The following is a 10,726-nucleotide window of genomic DNA, read 5'->3' on the forward strand; positions in this document are numbered from 1 at the left end:
TTTCTTTCTATGAAAATTATGGTTATCCTGGAGTTTTTTTGTTGACGTTTCATTTTTGTTTACAGTAGTTTTGAATTGCAGTCATTTTTATATTGTCATTTTAAAAATGTATGGCTTCTCCCTTTTATTCATTTATATTTTCCCATTCCCATTCATTTATATTTTCTTCTAGAATTTTTATGGTTCACTTTTTACATTTAAATGCTAACTCATCTGGAACTTATTTTGGTGTATGGTTTGAGGAACATTTCCTGACAAATAGATATTTCCAGATAAATGGATAGCCAAATAGTCCAACACAAGTTATTGAATAAACTATTCTTTCCCCTGTGAGTTTTGATACCAACTTTATTATGCAGTGATCTGCCTTGAATAAATTCTGGGGAAAGTAAAATTGTCTCTGTTTGCAGATGACAGGATATTATATATAGAAAACTCTAAAGACTACACACACACATACACACACACACAACACACATATGCACACACACAAAAACTTGCTAGGACAAATAATTGAATTCAGTAAAGTTGCAGGTTACAAAATCAATATATCAAAATCAGTTATGTTGTTATACACTAAGAACAAACACTCTGAAAAGGAAATTGGGAAAACAGTTGCATTTAAAGTCATATTAAAAAGAATAAAATGGTTATAAATAAACTTAACTAAGGAAATGAGAGACTTTTACACTGAAAACTACAAATTATTGCTAAAAGAAATTAAAGACATAAACAAATGGAAAGACATCCCATGTTCATGCATTGGAAAACTTAATATTACTAAAATGTCCATACTACCTAAAGCAATCTACAAATTTAATGCAATCTCTATCAAAACCCCTATGACCATTTTACAGGATTAGAAAAAGTTCTACAATTCATATGGAACTATAAAATCCAAAATCAATCCTGACAAAGAAGTCCAAGGCTGGAGGCATCATACTTCCTGATTTCAAAGTATATTACAAAGCTACAGTAATCAAAACAGTATGGTACTGGCATAAATATAGACATTTAGAATAGAAAGCCCAGAAATAAATCCCTAAATTCATCAATAAGGTTGCCAAGAATACACAATGGGGAAGGGGCAGTCTCTTCAACAAATGTGCTAGGAAAACTGGATAGTCAAAAGCAAAAGAATGAAGATGGACCTTTATGTTACACTATAAACAAAAATTAACTTAAAATGGATTAAAGACTTAAACAAGACCTGAAATTGTAAAGGTCCTGGGAAAAAACACAGGGGAATATCTTCATAACATAGGTCTTGACAACTTTTTGAATATGACACCATAAGCAAAAATAAACAAGTGAGACTTCATCAAACTAAGAAAGTTCCTACACAGCAAATAAAAAATAATAATTGGATGAAGAAGCAACCTAGAGAATGGAAGACAATATTTTCAAACCATACATGTGATGAGAAGTTAATTTCTAAAATAAGAAACTCCCACAACTCAATAGTGAAAAAACTAACCCAATTGAAAAACAGGCTAAGGACTTGAATGGATTTCTCCAAAGACATACAAAATGGTCAACAGGTATATGAAAAGATGCTCAACATCACTCACTGTCAGGGAAATGCAAATCAAAACCGCAGTAAAATATCACCTCACACCTGTCAGGATGGTTATTATTAAAAACAAAACAAAACACAACAAATGTTGGCAGGGATGTAGAGAAATTGGAACCCTTGTACACTGTTGATGGGAATGCAAAATGGTCTAGCTGCTATGGAAAATAGTATGGTGCTTTCTCAAAATATTAAAAATAGAACTATCATATGCTCCGGCAATCTCACTTCTGGGCATTTATCCAAGAGAATTGAAATCAGGATCTTTAAGAGATAATAGCACTCCTGTGTTCACTGCAGCACTATTCACAATAACCAAGAGGTACAAACAACCTAAGCATCCATGAACAGATGAATGGATTTTCTAAGTGTGGTATATATATATACCCTGGAATGTTATCAGACTTAAAAATATGTGACAACATGAATGGACATTATGCTAAGGGAAACAAGCCAGTTGCAGAAAAACAAATACTATAGAATTCCACTTACTATATGAGGTATCTCAAGTAGTCAAACTCATAGAAACAAAAAGTAGAACGGCTGCTGCCAGGGGCTGGGGGGTGAGGGAAATGAGAAGTTGCTGTTCAATGGGTATAAAGTTTCAGTTATGTGAAATGAATAAATTCTAGAGATTTTCTGTACATTGTGCCTATAGATAACAATACTGTATTGTACACTTTAAAACCTGTTAAATAAAAAAAAAAACCCTGCTAAATGGGTAAACTCATGTAAAGTGTTCCTACCAAAATAAAATTAAATTAAAATACAAAATTTCGAGGTTTCTGGGTGGCTTAGTGAATTAAACATCTGACTCTTGATTTCAGTTCAGGTCATGATCTCAAAGTTCTGAGACTGAGCCCAGTGTGGGGCTCCACGCTCAGAGGGGAGTCTGCTTAAGAGTCTCTCTCTCCCTCTCCCCCTGCCTTTCCCCCCTACTTGTGCACTCTGTCTCTCTCTCTCTCTCAAATAAATAAATAAATGTTTTTAAATATATATATATATATATATATATATATATATATATATATATATAGAGAGAGAGAGAGAGAGAGAGAGCTCTGTGGATATTAGAGAACACTAGAAAATTGCATGTGAGGGCATTTCTTACATAAGCCTCATTTACTATCATCTTGTTGTCTAATGATGCTGATCATGTTATAAATATTTATGTATGGTATTATTTAAGTGCTATTATTTATTAAATAACTTTTTAAAAACATTTTGTTTTGTTTTGTTCTGTTTTTTACTGAAGACCATATAGAGTAGTGGTAGGGTTTGGCTGGACAAACCGCTTAATCTGCTTCTCTGCTTCCTCATCCATATGGTGTCGACCACACAGGTTTATTAAGCATTCAATTAAATTATACTTGTAAGAAATTTAGCCGTGTGTCTGACACTTAGTAATGAACAAGTATTAGCTATTATTCTCTTTATACAATGAAGTTTAGACAAGTCAAAGAAAAAAGCCTCCTATATAAAAGAAAGTCTTATGTGTTTTAGACCATCTTAATCCAAACAGGCCCAAAATCAAAATATTTCAAAGACAAGGTGGTCTACCTTATCCTGTAGTTTCTAGAAACATGGATGAAAACTCTCCAAGAATAAATAATAATATCCAACATGAACGAATAAATATCAGGTAGTAAGGGACAATAAGATTTATTTGTCCTTTGGATTTCTTTCCACTGTAAATAGAGATGTGCTCCATGATCAGTGTAAATTGTGGGAAAGAACATTCTATAAATCTCCATTTCACCCCACTAAGTCTCAGGGGACTTTGGAAGACAAACTTACTGTTAATGATCTTCTTCCCTGTTTTTTTTTTTTTTTTAAGATTTTTATTTATTTTTTCATGAGAGACACACAGAGAGAGAGGCAGGGACACAGGCAGAGGGAGAAGCAGGCTGCATGCAAGGAGCCTCACGTGGGACTCGATCCTGGGTCTTCAGGATCATGCCCTGGGCTGCAGTCAGTGCTAAACCACTGAGCCACCCGGGCTGCCCATCTTCTTCCCTTTTCTACTGTGGTACCTGAGAAAAATGGGATTATTGTGTAATGCTCTAATGAAAACAAAACATAGAGGTAGAGGTAATGCAGTATTTTATCTGGGGATTCAGTTCAACGGCAGTAGTCTTCATATTAATTGAATGTGAGCTGAAGAAACACAAAAAACAGTGTTTTTAAAAATTATAATCACTTGTGTCTTATTGGAGAGCAAAATATGTAAAATAAAGGATGCCTTAAATTATTTTGATATATTTTGTGCCTAATTAACAACTAAAATTGTTTCCCCTCATGGTATTGCTGATTTCAGTTCTGTTCTAATGTTTGAAAATATATGTAAATCAGCTTTTTAATACTTTCTTATTAAAATTATGTCTTTATAAATGCATAAATATGTGCATGCGTGTGTAGTGAATTTTTTAAATGATCTAGAATGTACAGGGCATTATGAAAAAGCAATCTTATTCTTTTCATCACAGGGCTTTCAAAGCTGTTCTTTGAATTATTTTTCCCCACTCCTTGCTTAAATCTCAACTGTAGCCATAGTTTATCCAGTCTTTTTCAGATAATGAAAGTTCAGTCCAGTATCATAATTGCATATTTCCAATTTGCCACATGAATAAAAATGTCCCATTTTTCTGTAGCTTGGAAGCTTGCAATGGAAGTGGGAGCTTTGGTTGACTTCTTTTCCCCTATCTTCCTCTACCACCTCATCTACATGCAAGCTGCTCTTTTAAACCCTTCTATGGGCTGAGAGTTTGGAGGAAGATAGGAGAAGGGAGAACAACAAAGGGAAAAAAAGGTCTTGCTTGGCTGTGCAATTGTAACCTGGAGTAAACTCTTCATATGGTAGACTCTTTATGATGACACATTGATTCTTGGTGTCTTCCTGAGAGTTCTTCAGGCTCCCTCCTCTGCAACCCACCATGACTATAGTTGGGATCTCTCATCAACAGCTCCCTTCCTCCAATTGCTAATGACCATCACCACGATTTCCTTTGGAATCACATTGGCCAGACTCCCTTTCAAGATGATACAATCCAGCTCCATTCCATTTGGCCCATGGGAGCTCACACAATTTTTGCTTTGCTTAACTCAGGAAGTTAGACTGTTTCCAGTACAATGTCTTCCCAAAGATTGGCTTTGTTATCTTGGAGCTCCTGATAGTCACAGCCTCTTCCCTTTAAGCTGGTCAAGCATCAGTCAGACCCCAGCTCTGGTCTCTCTAGCCAGGCAATCCATGTCAAACTTTTCAAATGATTCTCTTGAAGTTCCTCTTCTTGACTTGAAGACCCTCTTTCCTTCCTCCACAGGAGAAATACATGGCCAACTGTTCCAAAAAAAAAAAAAGTCAACACAGGTGTCTTCAATTACAGTGACTCATTTTTCTTCTCTTTTATAACCTAGAAATGAATGGCAGACTAATGCTGGCAGATGATTTCACAATTTCTTAGCCCCTCCCTGCATAAACAGTCTAGCATCTTCCAAGGGATGTAAGACACAAAGATATTCAACAATAATTGTATTTGTTCTCAAATTCTGGGACTTCAGTTGAAACTGTGAGTCAACAGGAAAAGTCCCATTTTAACATAGTGTTATATATGTGTCATGGGCTCCTACTGGTAGTGCTTCAATATATTATGATTTAAATCATGTTCCTTGACAAAATAAATTTGGAAAGCACTGCTCCATTGTTTTGCTTTTAAGTATGATGTAAGCTACTTGGTTTGAGATAAATTTTTAATCATGTTGAGGGAGTATTCTATATGCAATTTATTTTTTACCAAAAATGAATATTGAATATTGTTAAATACCTTTTGACAGTAAAGATGAACATAAAGTTCATTGATGTGATCAATGGTATTTTTAGATTTCCTAATATTAAGTAATTTGTGGCTTCATAGAGCATTATTCCTTTAATAGGATGCTAGATTAGATTTACTAATACTTTAAATGTTTTGTATCTTATTCATAAGTGAGCTTAGTAAAAAAAAATTTGTGCCATCTTTGTCAGGTTTCAGTATATGCTACCTTTTTAAATAAAAAATGCAAAGCATTTTCTATATTCATCCAAGTTATAGTTACCTTTTTCAGAAAAAACTACTAGAGTACATGCATAGAAAAATACATCTATCAGTTTTCAAAAATAATCACACTTGAGGGGGACCTTGCTGGCACAATCAGTAAAGTGTACAACTCTTGGTTCCAGCTCAGATCATGAACTCAGGGTCGTGAGATTGAGCCCCATGTCAAGGCTCTCTAAAATAAATAAATCTTAAAAAAAAAAAAAAGTAACAACACTTGAGTAACTAGCACCCAGATGGAGAAAAACCAACATAAGTGCCCCAGAATATCCTTCATTTCCCTTTCACTAACTAAGGTCAACTGCATAGAGTAATTTGATCTGTGTGTATACTTTATGTAAATAGATTCATACATATGCACTCTTTTGTATTGGTCTTCTTCTTCTTCTTCTTCTTCTTCTTCTTCTTCTTTTTTTTTTTTTTTGAGAGAGAGAGAATGAGCATGAGCAGGGAGGGTTTAAGAAGGAGAGGGAGAGAGAGAATCTTAAGCAGGCTCCATGCCCTGCGGAGTGGGACACAGGGCTCAATCTTATGACTCTGAGATCATGACCTGAGCTGAAATCAAGAGTCAGGTGTTTAACTGACTGAACTACCCAAGCACCCTGTGTTGGTCTTCTTTAATTCACTATTATATTTGTGCAATTTAGCCATATTATTGTGTATGGTGATATACAGTTCATTCTCATTGAAATATAACATTCCATTGAATATATATACTAAAAATTGCTTATCCATGCTGCTGTCGATGGGCATTTGGGTTATTTTCAGTTTGAGACTTTCAAAGACTGCTTCTATAAACAGTCTAGTGTAGGTGGTTTTTTGAATACAGGTACATATCTCTGTTAGGTATATATTAGGAGTGGAACTGCTAGGCTGTAGAAAATCATATGGGATATTTGTCATTTTCTTTCTTACTGTTGTGTAGGAATTCTTTATATATTCAGAATGCAAACTAAAGAATGGAAAAAGATGTATTACACAAACAGCAATTATAAGAAAGGTGTGATAGTTATACTCATACCAGACAAAATAGATTTTAAAACAAAAATTACTACTAGAGAGAAAGAAAAATATTTTATAATAGAAAGGTTAATTCATCAGGAAGATGTAACAATTTTAAGTCTATATGCACTTACCAACAGAGCCTCAAAATACATGAGGCAAAAACTGACAGAATTGAAAAGAGAAATAGAGAATTCATAAGTCATAATTGGAGACTTCTATACCTAATTTTCAATAATAGCACAACTAGAAAGAAGATCAATAAGGACTTTAACATAGGTGTAAACCTTCATGACCTGAGGTTAGACCAAGCTTTTTTATACCTGACACCAAAAGCACAAGTCACAAAAGGGAAACTAGGTAAATTTGATTTTATCAAAATTTAAAAATTTATACTTCCATGGATTCCACTAAGAAAGTGAAAAGACAACCCACAAAACAGGATATTTGCAAATCATATATCTGATAAGGGACCTGTATCTAGAATACAGAAGGGACCCTTACAACTCAATAATTAAAAGAAAAATGACCCGATTTTTAAATGGGCAATGGATATGAATAGACATTTCTTCAGAGAAGATATACAAATAGCCAATAGGTACAAGAAGGAGAGATACAATGCAATAAGAGCACATTAGGGAAATTTAAATCAAAACCACAACAAGATAGCATTTCATTCCCACTTGGATGGCTCTAATAAAAAAGACAGATAATAACAAGTGTTGATAAGGATATGGAGAGGTTAAAATCCTTATGTATTAATGGTGATGAAAAATGGTGCAGTCACTTTGGAAAGCATTCTTGCAATTCCTCAAGATAGTAAACATAGAATTTCCATAGGACCCAGCAATTCCACTTTTAGGTATATACCCAAGACAAATGAAACCATATCTGAATACAAAAATTTGCACACAAATGTTCATAGTAGCATTATTCATGATAGCGAAACACAGAAACTATACAAATATTTATCAAATGAGGCACAGATAAATAAAGTGTGGTATATCCACATAATGGAATATTATTTCCATTGTAAAAAGGAATAAAAAATTAAAAATGAAATAAAACAAAAAGGAATGAAATACTGATGAATACTACGTCATGGTTGAACCTTGAAAACATTATGCCCAGTGTGTGTGTAGGGGGAACTAGTCATAAAGAAGACATGTTGAATGATTCTATTTGTTTAAAATATCCGATTCAGTCAAATCCATAGTCAGAAAGTATATCAGTTGTTGCCGGGGCCTGGGAGATTTGGGAGGAGTGGGATGGGGTGTGATTACTCATCAGTACAAAGTCTATATTATGGATTTTGAGGTTGGTTGTGGTGGTTACACGATTCTGGATACACTAAAAGCCATTGAATTGTACACCTTATATGGATGAATTGGATGATATGTGAATAATATCACAAGCTATTAAAAACAATTTCAATCTTGAACAATTCATGCTTACATTCTTTAAAAGATTATTACTCTTTAATACCTCCCACAGTGCTCAGGATATGTGGTCAATAAATGCAAATCAACAGAGTAAAGACTTTGATCAAATTAGACTGAAGAGGCAATATGCTTTCAAATTTCTCTGACACAGATTTCAGGCACAGACTTAGGCCATTCCACAGGATTCTGATCTGACAAAGAACAGAACCCTTTTCTGGGTTAGATGAAAAGGGGAAGCACCCCAAACAATAAGACAACCAAGCTACAAGCTGGCGCATTCCTATCTGCATGGCTGATAAGGACCATCTGATGCAATGTGGCCTTCCTCACCACAAAGTCACAATATTTATTTTAACACCAGTGAATATTGAGTGTGTGTATATATCTATATACTGATAAAACATTGCTCTAATATGTACACAGGGTCTGAACAGGATCAATTTATCAGGGTAATCATGCAAGCCTATGTATGAGAGAGGTCGTTTACATAGTGGGTTGATAGAGTACTGTGATATAAGCCATAGAGAAGCACTATCTAATGCTCATAATGCATGATATATATTTCATAATATGAGTATTGTATAAATAATTAATAGCATGGGCTTGAGAAAGCATTAGGATATGAATAAGAGAGTTTGCATGCAAGAAGATCTGCTCAAAGACTCGCTCTTAGTAGATTGGATAGAAATGCACAGGTTGGCCAAGCATATCACACATTTTTAGGGCCATTCTTCATCAAGCTTTGCCTTGTCTGATGGCTGATTCTCCTACTCAATGATGCTATTTCTTCAGATACAATTTTGAAGTATTTTATTTGTAAGTTTAAAAAATGTGTCTGCTGTCTATTTGTGTGAAAGTCAACATAGAGGAAAAAAATAATAAAAATAATAATAGTAAAAAGAAAGTCAACGTAGAGATAAATTGCCTCATAAAATAGCAAAACAGAATGCAACTTTTTGAATTTCTAGATGTCACCATTTGTCTCAGAAATGTTCTATTTAGAAATAAGTAGTTGGCAAAATATTGACTAGTCTATGTGTAATTTATCTTTCAACCATTACTCAGTGCTTCCCAAGCACCCTTGATGTCCACCTAGCGAAGAACACTGTGCTGATATTTAGCTCACATCCCCAAGGATATCTCCTTTGCCTAATACATATGTATTAATTCCCATTAACCTCATTTAGAGGAAGGAGCAATGTGGGTATGAAGAGGCCAGAAGGCAGTGAGTGTCTGTTACGGTATATGAGTAACTCTTCCCATTATCATTCGGCCTTTATTTACTCAATGAATTCACATTGTGAGTAACTCATTTTTGAGGGCTGGTTCTTTTTCCTCCAGGGCTACTGGCAAAGACAAGTCCCTCATTCTTTCCTAGAGTTAGAAGTTACAATGGCTGTAAAAGACACTGAAGAAAAGTAACTCTGCGAATTAATGCAGACATTTGCAGACAGAAAGCCTCCTGGAAGAGCATTTATAAAAGTGGAGTTGCTGTTGAACTTACCTCGTGAAGAGAGTAGGCCCATGAATCATGTCTGCTCCCTGTCAGTCAACACCCGGGGACTGGGCATTCCCCTGCCCCACCCCCACCCACTTAGACCTTGGTGGAAACTACATAGGTATTTATAAATCTCTCTCTAAAATCCTGTGATTCACCAGTGCAATGAACCCACTTCTCTCCTCAAGTCTCAACCTCTGAGAAATTATGAGGAGGAGTCAGCTGATGGCCAATGCTCAGACTGACACGAAGAGTTATAGGGCCTGCTGACCTTGCCCTCTGAGTTTCTTTCAGTCCTCAGGAACCACAATTTGAAGACTCTAGATTTACAGTGACAATATAGGCCTTCTATTTGAGACAGTGTCAGAAGGGCTCTGTTTAAAATTTGAAAGAGTGTCTGCTCTCTGATTGGTTTATTCATCAGTAAAATCACTGTGTTCTGCTTCTGTGAAAAGTATTCTTATAGCCCCTTGAAAGGGGGGGGAACCCCTCTAGTTTTCATTGAAACAAGGAAGCAAAAAACTTTAAGGTATATTTTTAAATGATGGTAAGAAGTAAAAAAGAAGGAAGTGTCCATTGGGTCAATGGTACTGGGAGATGGGAAGGATGAGGGTGGAAAAGTGTGAAGGTTGGGTGAGTGTTTTCTCCATCCTAATAGGTGAGGGAATGAGGGTGAAGTCCTGAACAGTGGCTTGATGGGTCCATCTCAGGTTGAGTTTTTCCAGGCCAGAACAATGGAGAGAGAAGGAAAAGAGATTTGAGGGTGAGCATGCTCACAGAATATCAAGTTAATAAGGTAACTTGTAAGATCCACAATTTGTATGAAATTTTTCTTTTATCTTTCAACATTATCTTTCCATAATTTTTAACAAAAACTTTTAGACCCCTAAAATATAAATGCATATATATGCTTTGGGTTTATAACCACATGCTCAAAGTCCCACAATATATTCCAGATTTTAAAAATTAAACAAAGACACTAGAAGAAGTCAAGCCAGAGTCACTGTTATTTGTATAAAAAGTCCCCATTTACTTGATGAATGATTGTGAATTATCAAGGTATTCAACATATTTTATTCGTGTGTTTGTTTTCCAGTAAATAAGAGTGTAGTGACTCAAC

This window comes from Canis lupus, chromosome 7 (assembly GCF_003254725.2).
Source record: "Canis lupus dingo isolate Sandy chromosome 7, ASM325472v2, whole genome shotgun sequence".
NCBI lineage: Eukaryota > Metazoa > Chordata > Mammalia > Carnivora > Canidae > Canis > Canis lupus.